At 51.0% G+C, this 14,849-nt stretch overlaps 1 pseudogene across 1 annotated transcript in view; it reads right to left on the reverse strand.

Moving 5' to 3' along the window:
* Nucleotides 1-1,129: 1,129 nt before the first annotated feature.
* Nucleotides 1,130-14,849, reverse strand: part of LOC308159676 (rho-associated protein kinase 2-like) — a 43,101-nt pseudogene continuing 29,381 nt past the window's right edge. Inside the window, exons 14-27 of the transcript XR_013938032.1 lie at nucleotides 13,929-13,998; nucleotides 13,553-13,656; nucleotides 12,326-12,512; nucleotides 11,850-11,943; nucleotides 11,460-11,554; nucleotides 10,710-10,895; nucleotides 9,916-10,084; nucleotides 8,986-9,247; nucleotides 7,197-7,264; nucleotides 6,392-6,480; nucleotides 5,883-5,961; nucleotides 4,971-5,241; nucleotides 3,468-3,753; nucleotides 1,130-1,205 (exon numbers count right to left, since the gene is read on the reverse strand). The product of XR_013938032.1 is annotated as a rho-associated protein kinase 2-like (transcript). The remainder of the gene's footprint in view (nucleotides 1,206-3,467; nucleotides 3,754-4,970; nucleotides 5,242-5,882; nucleotides 5,962-6,391; nucleotides 6,481-7,196; nucleotides 7,265-8,985; nucleotides 9,248-9,915; nucleotides 10,085-10,709; nucleotides 10,896-11,459; nucleotides 11,555-11,849; nucleotides 11,944-12,325; nucleotides 12,513-13,552; nucleotides 13,657-13,928; nucleotides 13,999-14,849) is intronic.

Consider the following 14,849-nt stretch of genomic DNA (forward strand, 5'->3'; position numbering starts at 1 on the left):
ACTACAACCCCCCCCCCTTCCCCTGAAATAACTGTACATGCTTGGCATTTTGCAGTTGCAGTCTTTGAACAAGCCAAGTCTACTGTACTGTAGGTATACTGTATCATATACGTCGTGTCTCTCTCTTCCACGTTGGGAAAAGATGCGCCACACCTTTTGAGTTACCGAGGTTAGCTGTGGAGAGAGAGAGAGAGAGAGAGAGAGAGAGGGGGAGAGAGAGAGAGGGAGAGAGAGAAGCAAAAAAAAAGTGTTCAGAATTTATATTGTTGTTAAGATTTAAGAGTCTCACAAAAAAACGCAAATACAGACACACGCAAAATACACAGACTTCGGGAAACACATGTGCACACAGCACACCCACACACAGCAAATATCAAAACCACTAGCCTAATAAAACAAACAGCAAAATGACAAAGACGTGTGCAACACAGCAAACATGTTTACATCTGTCTGACTTAATCCAACATAATATTGCATGTACGTGTTTACTGTAGGAGCTGTAACCACTGTCAAGGTGAGTGACAAACCATTACACACACTCAATACTGTCCACCCCCTCCCTATCACACTCTTACAAACCAAACACGCATGCAGCTAGCTAGACGAATGTTCTCCAGGAAACTGGTACACACACACACACACACCACACACACACACACACACACACACACACACACACACTCTCTCTCTCAATACTGTCCACCCCCTCCCCATCACTCTCTTACAAACGAAACACGCATGCATCTGACTAGACAAATGTTCTCCAGGAAACTGGTACACACACACACACACCACACACACACACACCACACACACACACACACACACACACACACACACACTCTCTCTCTCAATACTGTCCACCCCCTCCCCATCACTCTCTTACAAACGAAACACGCATGCATCTGGCTAGACAAATGTTCTCCAGGAAACTGGTACACACACACACACACACACCACACACACACACACACACACACACACACACACACAGGAAACTGGTACACACACACACACACACACACACACCACACGCACACACACACACACACACACAACACACACACACACATTTCCCAGCAGGCACGGCTGCGAGTTACCCTCAGTCCCCCTCTTTCCCCCTCCTTCCTCAGAAGTCAAACACATCATCATCATCGATATCATCCAACGACCAATTCCAGTCCTTCAGGCCAAAGTCAAGCAATCTGAAACAGTAGAGCTGTTTCACTCTGGGCTCAACACCCCCGCGGCAGAGCTGCATGTGCAGTACATGCAAACGTCCACCAGGTGGCGACCCTGAGATGTCACATTTAAAAAATCACTCAGGCATGAAACGGGATAGGGTTTAGCTTTAACACTCGAACAGCCATGGGCGGGGCTCATTTGACCCCTGTGAGTAAAGAAAAATGTTATATCTTTGCACTCGATCAGATTTCAGGACCCTCCTTTCATGACTTGTCCTAGATATGTGCGTTCTACCACCCAGTATCCTTACATTTTCAAAATCACATCAGGATAAGCTAGTATAAAACTATTTTGCCGTTTTTCTGTGTAGGAAGCAGGCTAATTTACAAGACGCGCCAACTAGTGGTCGTTGTGTGTAAATAGCAGCTTGAGCATTGTAAAGAGGCGGCTCTTTTAGTAGGTAAAAAAGGCACGGCTGTTCTAGTGTTAAAGAGAGTTAGGTGTGTGTGATGAAGCAGGGTGGAGGGGATGAGATGGGAGGGAGGGTGGGGAGACAGACAGACAAGGCAAGACAGACAGACTTAAAGGGTCTGCTACTTACAGGTCTACCAGCATGAGAAACACAAGAATGGTAGGAGGGGGGTCAGAGGTGAAGAGGTCAGGGGAAGGTCAGTGCAGGATTATTCTGAGCATGAGACCAGAGCTACAGGAGGAGGAGCGTCAATGGAAGAGAGGGAAGTCAGGGTTAGGGTTCTGGCTGAAAGCATGTGGGGGGGGACAGTGGACGCAGTTTAAGATACATTTCAGGGGGCAGGAGATGGGCACCTGCCTAATAGTAATGAGCGGTTTTCAATATAGACAATATCGGTTTGGGGCTGGTGGTTTTTGGTGGATTTAGTGGGTTTTTAGACTGTGGTTAGGCTGGAAATCGTCAATCCCATCTGGCAACCCCGAAGAGAGCTAAGGAATGAGGAAGCAGAGGAAGGAATGATCTCTAAAGGGATGACGATGGGCTCTCCAGAGGTACGGTGGTTTTTCCCCCCAACGGTTTCCTTCTGTGTGATTTAAAAAAAACATAATAAAATTCCCCCTTTTGACATTCAATTGACTGACTGACTGACTGACTGACTGATCGACCCTGACGAGCTCAAGCTTGTCTCTGCAGGTGTGGTTAGCAGTGAGCATGAAAGCATAGACCTATCCACCCTCGGGGACATTTAGTGCCCTGTTGGAAATCATTAATGTCAAGTGTCACCTAAAGCACCTAAAACGCCCAAGATTAGCAGATTAGCCTTTGGGCTAAATAAGTTGGCGTGTTAGCTCTGGGTGGCTAACGAGAGGAGTGTCAGAATCCTGTGGAGAGGATCTGTATCTGCGTACTCGAGAGGACGCGCTGCTACATAAACACACTTGCATTCCTCCTACACACACATTGAACTAAACGTGACCCTCGAGGAGATGTTGTTGTGTAGTAGAACTAGCGGGAGACTAGCTATAAAAAACACATATATTAATTCCCATAATGACATAATACTATTATCCTACTGTCCTAAGATGGACTCGATTCAACTTGTTGAGTGATTTGTCGATGACGAAAAATTTATTAGCATTTTGGCTAAATTTCAATAAAAAAAGTAAAAAAAAAGAGTTCTAAAACTTTTTGGCCGATAGTGTGTGTGTGTGTGTGTGTGTGTGTGTGTGTTTGTTGATGACGGAAAATTAGCATTTTGGCTACATTTCAATAGAAACCGGTAAAACTGGAGGTGTTCTAAAACTTTTTGACCGATAGTGTGTGTGTGTGTGTGTGTGTGTGTGTATATATATATATATATAGAGAGAGAGATCAGTAGGGGGAACACTCGATAGTCAATACAATGTATTAGATCATCTCACAACCTCCTGATTCATGATTTATGCACACAGCAGTCCACCTGGTCTAGTCTCATCTGTTGTCTGACCTCCATTACACAGTCTGGGCATAAATCTATCTCTCTTATCTTCTCTACAACCCCCCAACCCCTACCCCCCCCCCATGGCCCACCCCCTACCCTCCACCCCCACCTCCATTACACAGTCTGGGCATAAATCTATCCTCTACAACCTCCCCAACCCCTACCCCCCATCCTCCACTCCCTACCTCCCACCCCCTACCCCCCGACCTCACGCTCACCTGGGCTTCCCCCCACCCCCACCCCCTGACCCCACGCTCACCTGAGCTTCCCTGCAGGCTGTTGGGAACCCCCCACACCCCCACCCCCCTCCCCCCTGCCCCCCACGCTCACCTGGGTTTCCCTGCGGGCGGCTGTTGGGAGCGGCTCGACTGGCCCTTCATGGCCCCGCGGTGGGGGGAGAGGTGAGGGGAGCTCCTGGGGGAGGCGCGGGGGGAGATGCGGGGGGAGGAGCGGGGGAGGGGCTCCGGGGGGGAGGCCTGGGCGGCGGCCAGGAGGGGGGCGGCGGCGGGGTGCTTCCTGGGGATGCGCTTGATGAGCTTGCTGACCCATCGCTGCTGTTCCTCCTGGGAACCGGCCAATAGGAGCAGGTCTTTGGCCGTGGACATGTCATAGTTCACTGGAGGGAGGGAGGGAGGAAGGGAGAGAGGGGGGGAGGAGAGAGGAGGGAGGGAGGGAGGAGAGAGGGAGGGAGGGGGGAGAGAGGGAGGGAGGGAGGAGAGAGGGGGGGAGGGAGGAGAGAGGGGGGGAGGGAGGAGAGAGGGGAGGGAGGAGAGAGAGGGGGAGGGAGGGAGGAGAGAGGGGAAGAAGGTTACATTTAGGTGAGAGATCATACATTTAAACACTAGAACAGTCATGATTGGGGTCATTTGACCCCTGTGAGTAAAACATTTTAAAAATATCTTTGCAAATTTCAGGACCCTCCTTTCATGACTTTTCCTAGATATGTGCGTTCTACCACCCAGTATCCTTACATTTTCTAAATCACATCAGGATAAGCTAGTATGAAGCTATTTGGCAGTTTTTCTGTGTAGGAGGCAGGCTAATTTACAAGACGCGTCCTCTAGTGATCCTTGTCTATTTGACCCCCGAGGCGGCGCTAAGACTAGGTGACATCGACATGGCTGTCCTCGTGTTAAACACAGGTTATCTAGAAACCCTCTAGCTCTCCTATAAATAGCTAGCTGATTCTCCCCCCCCGTAAAAACGCCAGTATGGCCCTGGGGTGACCCCCTTGTGTGTGCTCTGCCCCTCTCCACCCCACGCCCCCATCAAGGTTCCCACACCTTCTGAAACATCAAATTCAGGCACCTTTCAAGCACCTTTCAAGGACTTTCAAGACTCAACTCCCTCAAATTCAAGGACCCAACACAGCATAGTTTGAGACAGAACTAGTTGACGAGCTAAGTAAAACATTTTTGAATATAGAGAGAGAGGGGAATTCAAGCACTTTCAATGACCCATGTCAATTTTCTAAAACTTTTAAGACCTTGATTTCTTTTTCTCAAATTCACAAACTTTCAAGGATTTCAAGGACCCGTGGGAACCCTGACACAGGTTATCTAGAAACCCTCTAGCGCTCCTATAAATAGCTATGATTCCCCCCCCTCCCCCCTCCGTAAAAACGCCAGTATGACCAATGGGATGACCCCCTTGTGTGTGCTCTCCGTCTCTCTCTCTCTGTTTCTCTCTCTCCCTCCCTCCCTCTCTCTCTCTCCCCTATCTCTCTCTCCCTCCCTCTCTCTCCACCCCCCCTCTCCCCACCCCCCCATACTAACTCCCCCTCCCCACCTCTCCCCCCCCCTCTCTCCCCCCCTCCCTCCCTCCCATACTAACCCCTGCAGGGTGTGATGACCTCCTCCTTCTTGTCCAGGTGGTCTTTGTGGCACTTGGTGTGACAGCGGCGGCACTCCAGGGCCGGGGGGGGCTTGAAGACGTGCCACAGGGGCCGCGTGCACGCCTCGCAGCTGGAGGGGAAGTGGTACAGCGTGGGGATGAACTCGTGACCTTTGTGGCCCACGTAGGAGGGACGCTCCCCGGCGGCCAGCGGCGGCTCCACCGCAAACTCCTGGTCCCGCTTGCTCTCCCCCTCGTTGGCGTACAGGATCTGTTAGGGAGAGGGAGGGGGAGGGGGGGAGGAGAGAGGGAGGGAGGGAGGGAGGGGGGAGAGAGAGGAGAGAGAGGGCAGAGAGAGAGGGAGAGAGAAGGAGGGAGAGAGGGAGAGAGAGAGAGAGAGGGAGGGGAGAGAGAGAGAGAGAGAGAGACGGGAGAGAGGAGAGAGAGGGAGAGAGAGGGAGAGGAGAGAAAGAGAGAGAGGGGGGAGAGGAGAGAGAGGGAGAGAGAGGGGGGAGAGGGAGGGAGTGATCCAGGGAGGGAGGGAGAGGGAGGGAGGGAGAGAGAGAGATAGAGAGAGAGGCAAGTCAAGGCAACATTTTATACAACAACAGGGGCAATTCAAAGCAAGAGGATAGCATAGTAAGACAAATAAAATTGACAATGAATAAAAGCAAATAAATAAAATAAAATAGATAAGAAGTAAGATAAAACATTCAATAAGACAATAGTTAATGGATAAAAGACATCGATAGAAGTGTTTGTGTTTAATCAGAACTGCTGCAAAACATGAAGGTGTTTAGCTTAGATTTAAATATTTTCAGGGGTTCGGGCCTGTTTGATTTCTTCAGGGAGTTTGTTCCAGGAGCATGCGGCAGCGTGACTGAAAGCTGAATCAGTTTTTTTTTTTCGTACCTGGAATATCCTGGGGATTTCTTTGGCATCTGCACGGTATACATCTGTCTGAGTGACTGGTCTGACGTGGAACAGCTTACTGTATAGAGAGAGAGAGAGAGAGAGAGAGAGAGAGAGACACACACAGAGACACAGAGAGAGAGATAGAGAGAGAGAGACAGGGAGAGAGAGACAGGGAAAGAGAGACAGAGAGAGAGAGACAGAGAGAGAGACAGAGAGAGAGAGACAGAGAGAGAAACAGAGAGAGAGAGAGACAGAGAGACAGACAGAGACAGAAAGAGAGAGAGAGACACAGAGAGACAGACAGAGACAGAAAGAGAGAGAGAGAGAAAAAGATTAAAAAAAGATGAGAAGTGTGCAACCACAGAACATTATAATAACGTATGTATGCAGCACGACTCCAGAACACTCTATATGACGTTATCTGTGTTTCACCAGCTAAAAGGTAAAAGCACAGATGATGACAAGGCAAAGCCACTGGTTGGAGGAGGGTTCCCATGGCGACTCACGCGATGTCTAGGATCATGTAGGGGTTGGACTGCTCCTTGTCCGCCTCGCTGTTGTAGAACAGAATCTTCTTACTGCTCACCACCACGTACTGCAGGACAAACACATCAGAGAGGGAGGGGGTCAATAATCAGACTTTTTTTTCGAGTGGGGGCAGTACCACTCATATTGTCCATTTTATTAGACAGATACAGTGAAGACAGACAGGAAAGTAAGGAGAAGAAGGGAGAGAGGGAGGGCATGTCAGCAGGGCATGGGCCGGATTCTAACCCATGCCGACATGGGCATATGTGTGCACTGTAGATGGTGCTAGACCACTGGACCACCCCAGGCCATGGTGCTAGACCACAAGACCACCCCAGGCCATGGTGCTAGACCACTGGACCACCCCAGGCCATGGTGCTAGACCACAAGACCACCCCAGGCCATGGTGCTAGACCACTAGACCACCCCAGGCCATGGTGCTAGACCACTAGACCACCCCAGGCCATGGTGCTAGACCACTGGACCACCCCAGGCCATGGTGCTAGACCACTGGACCACCCCAGGACATGGTGCTAGACCACTGGACCACCTCAGGCCACAATAATCAGACATTTCTAACGTTTATGATATAACACTATTAGCTAAGCGGCGAAAATGGGGCACAATTACCTTTCTTCTTCTTTTTTCTTCAAGATTTCTTTTATTGTATTTTTCAACAAAGAACAAACTTAAAACATATCCCCCCCCCATCCCCCCAAATACCAGACATATACATACATTATACATAGCCTACAGACATCCATAACAGTAAAGCACACTTACCTTTCTGTCCCATCCAAACCTCTTGGTGTTCTTAGCAGGAAGTGACAGCCAGCCCTCCAGCCTGGTGTCTGGGTGGACAAACACAGGAAACAGGAAGTAGCATTCATTCATTCATTCATTCAAGGAAGAGCAGCTTTGTTGTTTCATGCTTGGAGAGAGAGAGAGACAGAGAGAAAGAGGGGGAGAGAGAGAGAGAGGGGGAGAGAGAGACAGAGAGAGAGACAGAGAGAGAGAGACAGAGAGAGACAGAGAGAGAGAGACAGAGAGAGACAGAGAGAGATAGACAGAGAGAGAGACAGAGAGAGAGACAGAGACAGAGACAGAGACAGAGAGAGAGAGAGAGAGAGAGAGAGAGAGAGAGAGAGAGAGAGAGAGAGAGAGAGAGAGAGATAGTGCTTGTGTTAGTGGCCACTCGCAAAAAACACAAATAATATTTCCCCCCAATTCCAAACACTTTCATCATCCATCATCACTGATGATGTAAACCACACAAGCCAGGAAGCAGTCTGGATACAAGCTGACAGGAAGTTGTTGTCGTTTTTTTGGCAGTCGACATAATGTGAGTGCACTCAAAAGTGAACAAGGGTAGAGAGACTGAAGACCCATCTCTTCAGGTTACACCTTAACTGCTCCTCCTGAGACATCTACTACCCCCCAGCACTGTGTCTCCTGAGACATCTACTACCCCCCAGCACTGTGTCTCCTGAGACATCTACTACCCTCCAGCACTGTGTCTCCTGAGACATCTACTACCCCCCAGCACTGTGTCTCCTGAGACATCTACTACCCCCCAGCACTGTGTCTCCTGAGACATCTACTACCCCCCAGCACTGTGTCTCCTGAGACATCTACTACCCCCCAGCACTGTGTCTCCTGAGACATCTACTAGCCCCCAGCACTGTGTCTCCTGAGACATCTACTACCCCCCAGCACTGTGTCTCCTGAGACATCTACTACCCCCCAGCACTGTCCCTCCTGAGACATCTACTACCCCCCAGCACTGCGTCTCCTAAGACATCTACTACCCCCCAGCACTGTGTCTCCTGAGACATCTACTACCCCCCAGCACTGTCTCCTGAGACATCTACTACCCCCCAGCACTGTGTCTCCTGAGACATCTACTACCCCCCAGCACTGTGTCTCCTGAGACATCTACTACCCCCCAGCACTGTGTATCCTGAGACATCTACTACCCCCCAGCACTGTCTCCTGAGACATCTACTACAGACAGACAGTCTGACAGACTGTGTCTACTGTTTCTCCAGTGTCCAAAAATCAATCAATCTATTTTCTATCACGTATTTCTATCACGACCACTGCCAATGGCCCCCGGCCTGAGCTAGATTACTCTTCCTGCTACGACTGGTGGATTGGTGATTCACTTGCTTTAGTCAAACGTATCGATTGTAAGTCGCTTTGGAACAAGGTGTCTGCTGAAAGCAGAAAATGTAAAATGTAAATGTACGGTAACACAATGTGTCAGGCTGTGAGTGTTCACACACGCAGAGTTGCCAGTTGGGATTGATCATTTCCAGCCTAACCAGTCTAAAAACAGCTAAATCCAGTAGCCCAATTGGCGGTCACCCGCCCCATCTGGCAACCCTGTTCACACGCTTTTGCTGTCAAAAACAACCAGGCAGGGTATTAATGCCACTACAGAGAAAGACAGAGACAGAGCCAAGAGAGGGGGAGGGGGGGGGGCAAGAGGCGAAGAGGTTGGTGAGTATATTTTTTTGGGGGGGGGGCGTTTTGAAAACCACCCTCATGCTTCGACTGGGGGTCACCTGACCTGCGCTGTCAGGCTGCTCTGGTGGGGGGGGGGGGCTGGTCGTAGGTGAGGGCCAAGGGAGGACGGCGGCCATGTTGTAGCCTCCCGTCCCCCCCCTCCTCCTCCTCCTCCTCCTCCTCCTCCTCCTCCTCAGAGTCGGAGGAGTCGAAGAGAGAGCGGGCGGGTCGGAGGAGGGAGGGGCGCGTGTCGATGCAGACCGACTTGTGCGTGCGCTGGTAGGTGAAGGACATGGACTCGGAGGTGTGGGAGTGGGTGATGCGCACTGGGGGGGGGAGGGGGGGGGGGGGGAGTGAAGGAAGAAGAGGGGGGGAGGAGGGAGGGGGGAGTGAAGGGAGAAGAGGGGGGTGGGGGAGGGAAAGGAAGAGGAATAAAAAGGTGTATTCGAAGAAGAAGTAAGCAGAGACTTTAGAAAATGGCTAAACCAGGAAGTGGGAATCTGATCTGAAGACAGTTGGAGGGGTTGTGTCGAGACACAACGAGGAGAGTGAGGGATACAGGAAGTGACGAGAGAGGAACGAGGAAGTGACACGGTGATCTGGTGAGAGTGTGAGTGTGTGTGTGTGTGTGTGTGTGTGTGCATTCTCCCTGTGTGTGTGTGTGCGCGTGTGTGTGTCTGAGTGAGTGTGTGTGTGTCTGAGTGAGTGTGTATGCGTGTGTCCTCCCTGTGTGTGTGTGTGTGTGTGTGTGTGTGTGTGTGTGTGTGTGTGTTCTCCCTGTTTGTGTGTGTGTGTTCTCCCTGTGTGTGTGTGTCCGAGTGTGTGTCTGTATCTGTGTGTGTGTGTGTGTGTGCGTGTGTGTGTTCTCCCTGTGTGTGTCTGTGTCCTCCCTGTGTGTGTGTGTGTGTGTGTGTGTGTTCTCCCTGTTTGTGTGTGTGTGTCCTCCCTGTGTGTGTGTGTGTGTCCTCCCTGTGTGTGTGTGTGTGTGTGTTACCTGGGTAGGCGCCGTCGTCCTCCAGGTCGTTGCCGGAGCTGATGGAGGTGGAGTCCAGGGAGTGCACGCTGAGGGAGGTCAGCTGACAGCGCAGCTGCTCGATGTCGCTGTCCTTACTGTCTATGGCCATCTGGAGCTCCAGACGCACCTGGCTCTCCTCTGAGATCACCTGCAGGGAGGGAGGGAGGGAGGGAGGGAGGGAGATGCATGCAGACGCAGACAGACACACACACGCAGACGCATAGACGCAGATGCACACGCAGAGACAGAGACAGAGAAAGAGACAGAGAAAGAGACAAAGAGACAGAGAAAGAGACAGACAAAGAGACAGAGACAGACACAGACAGAGACACAGACACAGACAGAGAAAGAGACAGACGCAGAGACAGAGACAGAGACAGAGAAAGAGACAGACAAAGAGACAGAGACAGAGACAGAGACACAGACACAGACACAGAGAAAGAGACAGACGCAGAGACAGAGACAGAGACGCAGACGCAGACGGAGACGGAGACAGACACACACAGACACACGTTTCAGAAAAGTTTTAGAAAGGGTCTTGAGAGACAGAGGAAGCTTCTCCAGTACACTGTGTAATAATACATAATGTAAAATATGATGTTTGATGACGGGATTTACAGAACTGCAATTTAATGTCTCGTTTGGGTCAGTCGACCGGCTTCAGAGTGAGTTCTGCATCTAGCCCACTTTCTTAGGCTGGCTTGGTGGCGGGATACGCTACGCTAGGCTATGCTAGGCTATGCTACACTAGGGCTACGCTACGGGCTACTGACCGCCGACATGTCGTTGATCTCCCTCTGGTACTTGATGATGGTGCTGTTGAGCTTCTCCTTCTCCGAGCGCAGCTCCAGCTGCAGCTTCCTGTTCTCCTTCTCCTTCCTGCGCACGTCCATGTCGTTGCCACGGTGACCGGTGTGCGCCTCCTTACGGTTCATGATCTCTGCCAGTTTGTTGATCGCCTGACGGACGCATAAACACACACGTAAACACACATATAAACACACACACATAAACACACATAAATGCCCTCTCTGTTCAATAGATAACTGCACCACACACAGACACACACAAATATAAATATAAACACACACACACACACACACACACACGAAATATAAACACACACACACACACACACACACATTTTGCCTTCACAGCTGGTCTTCACAGTTCTACGTTTTGGTTAACGCTTGAGAACCACTATTTTCTGGTTCCCGCTGCGAACCAACTTTTCAGTCTCAGAACCAATTGAGTTTCGGTCTGAACGCGCCAGCCGGTTCCAGACTTGGTTCGCGAACGCGAACCGGAACGGTTCTTTGCTGGTGTGAAAGCCCTCTCTGTTCCCTGTGGTGCTTTATCAATAAATATTAATTTATTACATTTTGGGTTTCCTGGGGTTTGTGTGACTGCTCCCTCACTGGTCCGTTCTGTTGCTTTATGTTGCGCCCTGCTACCCCGAGTCACCAGGGGGCGTAACACACACACAAATATAAACACACACACACACACACACACACACTCACTTGAATTTTCAGGGTCCTCTCTGATTGCAGCTGTCTCTCAAAGGAAACCTTCACAGAGTTCATCTGTCTCTCCTCCTCCTTCGACCTGTGGAGCTCTGCAACACACACACACACACACACACACACACACACACACACACACACACACACACACACACACACACCACGTCAACACAATCTCCCAACATTCCTGGAACATTCAGGAACACTGTTATCAGGCGAGAGTGTAGATTGTAGACAGTGAACAGCAGGGTGAATCTATACGACACTAGCCTAAATATCTACCACAATCAAGCGGGTAAGACCCCTTGTGTCATAGATTAACCTTGTAAGGCGTTCAGTGTCTTGACACACACACACACACACACACACACACACACACACACTTACTCTGCTGGAACTCCTTCAGCTGGTTGTTCAGCTCCTCCTTCTCGTTGGCCAGGTTGGCTACGTCCACGGTCAGGGTGCGGTTGGACTCCTCCAGCTGTAGGGGGCAGCGCAGGGACAGGTGAGCGTGGTGGGAGAGACCCAGGTGTGCTTGTGTACTTGTACTTGTGCTTGAGTGCGTCAGCCGAGCACCTGACAGTTAATATAGGGTAGAGTCTGTCACCCTGGTTCTCCACAGCCAGGTCTCACTGAGACGCAGGGTGACGTCATTTGGGAATCACGATTCCCTCTCCTCTCCGCCCACATCTATCTCCATTTCTCCTCTCCTCTCTCTCTCTCTCTCTCTCTCTCTCTCTCTCTCAAACTTCTCTCTCTCAATCTCTTTTCTCTCTCAATCTCTCTCTCTCAATCTCTCCCTTCCCCTCTCCCTCTTTCTCTCCCTCTCTTCCCCTCTCCCTCCCCCCCTCCCTCCCTCTCACCGAGCCGATTGTAGCCTCCTTGTCGCCCAGCTCCTGCCTGTGTCGGGCCATCATGTCTTTGATCTCCAGCTCCTTCATGATCTTCTCCTTCTCCAGGTCAGAGTACTGCTCCTCTGCGATGGACCGGGCCAGCTGCTCAGAGTCCGCCTTGGTCAGGCTCACCTCCAGCTGGGCGGCCAGGGAGTCCCTACGGCAAGACGATGGGACCAAACCAGGATAGAATCAATCATTCGGCTGTCAGAACTGCAGAGTCACTACCCATCTTCCGTCGGAGACTGAAGACCTCCATTTCCATCTCTTCAGGTTACACCTTAACTGCTCCTCCTGAGACATCTACTACCCCCCCAGCACTGTGTCTCCTGAGACATCTACTACCCCCCAGCACTGTGTCTCCTGAGACATCTACTACCCCCCAGCACTGTGTCTCCTGAGACATCTACTACCCCCCAGCACTGTGTCTCCTGAGACATCTACTACCCCCCCAGCACTGTGTCTCCTGAGACATCTACTACCCCCCAGCACTGTGTCTCCTGAGACATCTACTACCCCCCAGCACTGTGTCTCCTGAGACATCTACTACCCCCCAGCACTGTGTCTCCTGAGACATCTACTACCCCCCAGCACTGCGTCTCCTGAGACATCTACTACCCCCCAGCACTGTGTCTCCTGAGACATCTACCACCCCCGCAGCACTGTGTCTCCTGAGACATCTACTACCCCCCAGCACTGTGTCTCCTGAGACATCTACTACCCCCCAGCACTGTGTCTCCTGAGACATCTACTACCCCCCAGCACTGTGTCTCCTGAGACATCTACTACCCCCCAGCACTGTGTCTCCTGAGACATCTACTACCCCCCAGCAATGTGTCTCCTGAGACACCTACTACCCCCCAGCACTGTGTCTCCTGAGACATCTACTACCCCCCAGCACTGTGTCTCCTGAGACATCTACTACCCCCCAGCACTGTGTCCCCTAAGACTTCTACTGCCCCCCTTGTACTGTTTCTCTGTTTCTAAAAACAGAACTGTCGATCTAAAAACAAAAAACACTTTCTTTTTTTTCCTTCTATCACTTCTAGACTGCCAATGGCCCCGGGCCTGAGCTAGATTACTCTTCCTGCTACGACTGGTGGATTGATGATTCACTTGGTTAGTCAAATGTATTGATTGTAAGTCGCTTTTGGAATAAGGCGTCTGCTAAATGCCAAAAATGTAAATAAGGGTTACCTCTCCTCCTGGTAGTCCTCCAGCCTCTGCTGGGCGTCTCTGTACAGCTTGTTCCTCTCGTCACACTCCTCCTTCAGCTCACGGGTCTGGGTCTTATACAGGGTCTGGGGGGGGGGGAAATTAACAGAAGAAGCTTTGATGTCAATACATGTCCAGCAGATGAAACTAACTCTCCCTCTTTCTCTCCTTCACTCTCCCTCCCTCCCCCTCCCCCCGCCTCCCTCTCCCTCTCCCCTGCCTCCCTCTCCCCCCCTCTCTCTCCCTCTCCCCCCCTCTCTCCCTCCCATCCTCTCTTCCCAACTCTCTCTCTCCCTCCCTTCCCCCCCCTCACCCCCCCCATCACACACTCCAGACAGCAGAAGATAGATTCTGGTACCGTGAAGTACTGCTCGGCCTCCAGCTGGTCCTTCAGCTCCTTCAGCTGCCCGTCCGCCTCCTGCCTCTCCCTGGGGACGACCAGAACCAGAACCGGGTCAGACACACACATGGACCAACACACACACACACACACACACACACACACACACACACACACACTCTCTCTCTCTCCCTGGGGACGACCAGAACACGTCATCAACACAATCTCCAATTCAGGAACACTGTTACCAGGTGAGAGTGTAGATTGTAGACAGTGAACAGCAGGGTGAATCTATACGACACTAGCCTAAATATCTACCACAATCAAGCAGGTTAGACCCCTTGGGCCCTATTATGCACTTCATAAGTCTTAAGCAATAAGACGAGGCGGTAGATCTAAACATAAGACGTGGAGGCGTGGTCAAGGCCACTTTGCTATTATGCGTGCGGTAGTGGGCGCCTAAAACCCGGCGCTAAGCAAAGAAATTAGTCATGGGTGTGTTTTGGGCGTCTTCTCAATCAACCCAATCAGCGTGCCAGGTGCCATTCCCTTTAAGAACCGGCTGCGTTGAGTCATTAGCGCTATGCTATTATGGAAGTCCTAAGAAGGAGGTCAGCGCGCTTCTCTGCCTCTCCCTTCTGAAATAAAGCATTTATACTGTGACCGTAATTGACGTCTTGCCGTGGAGCCACGTGCGTGTTCATGTGTGCCCACATGCATGCGCAAACCGCGGAGGCGCGCTCGTGTTTCAAAACGTGCATGAAGTCTAAACTTAAGAACTTTTCAAACCACTTCTTAGCGCTAGGAGCAAAGTCCGATCGCATAATAGCAGGGGCGCCTAGTGCACTTCATTAACATACGAACACTCCCACAATGAGCAATATATGCACGGGAGTATTACGTCTTATGTGTGGGCGCCTATCGACACCGGCATAATAG

This window comes from Nansenia antarctica (assembly GCF_963989245.1).
Source record: "Nansenia antarctica genome assembly, chromosome: 6".
Lineage (NCBI taxonomy): Eukaryota > Metazoa > Chordata > Actinopteri > Argentiniformes > Microstomatidae > Nansenia > Nansenia antarctica.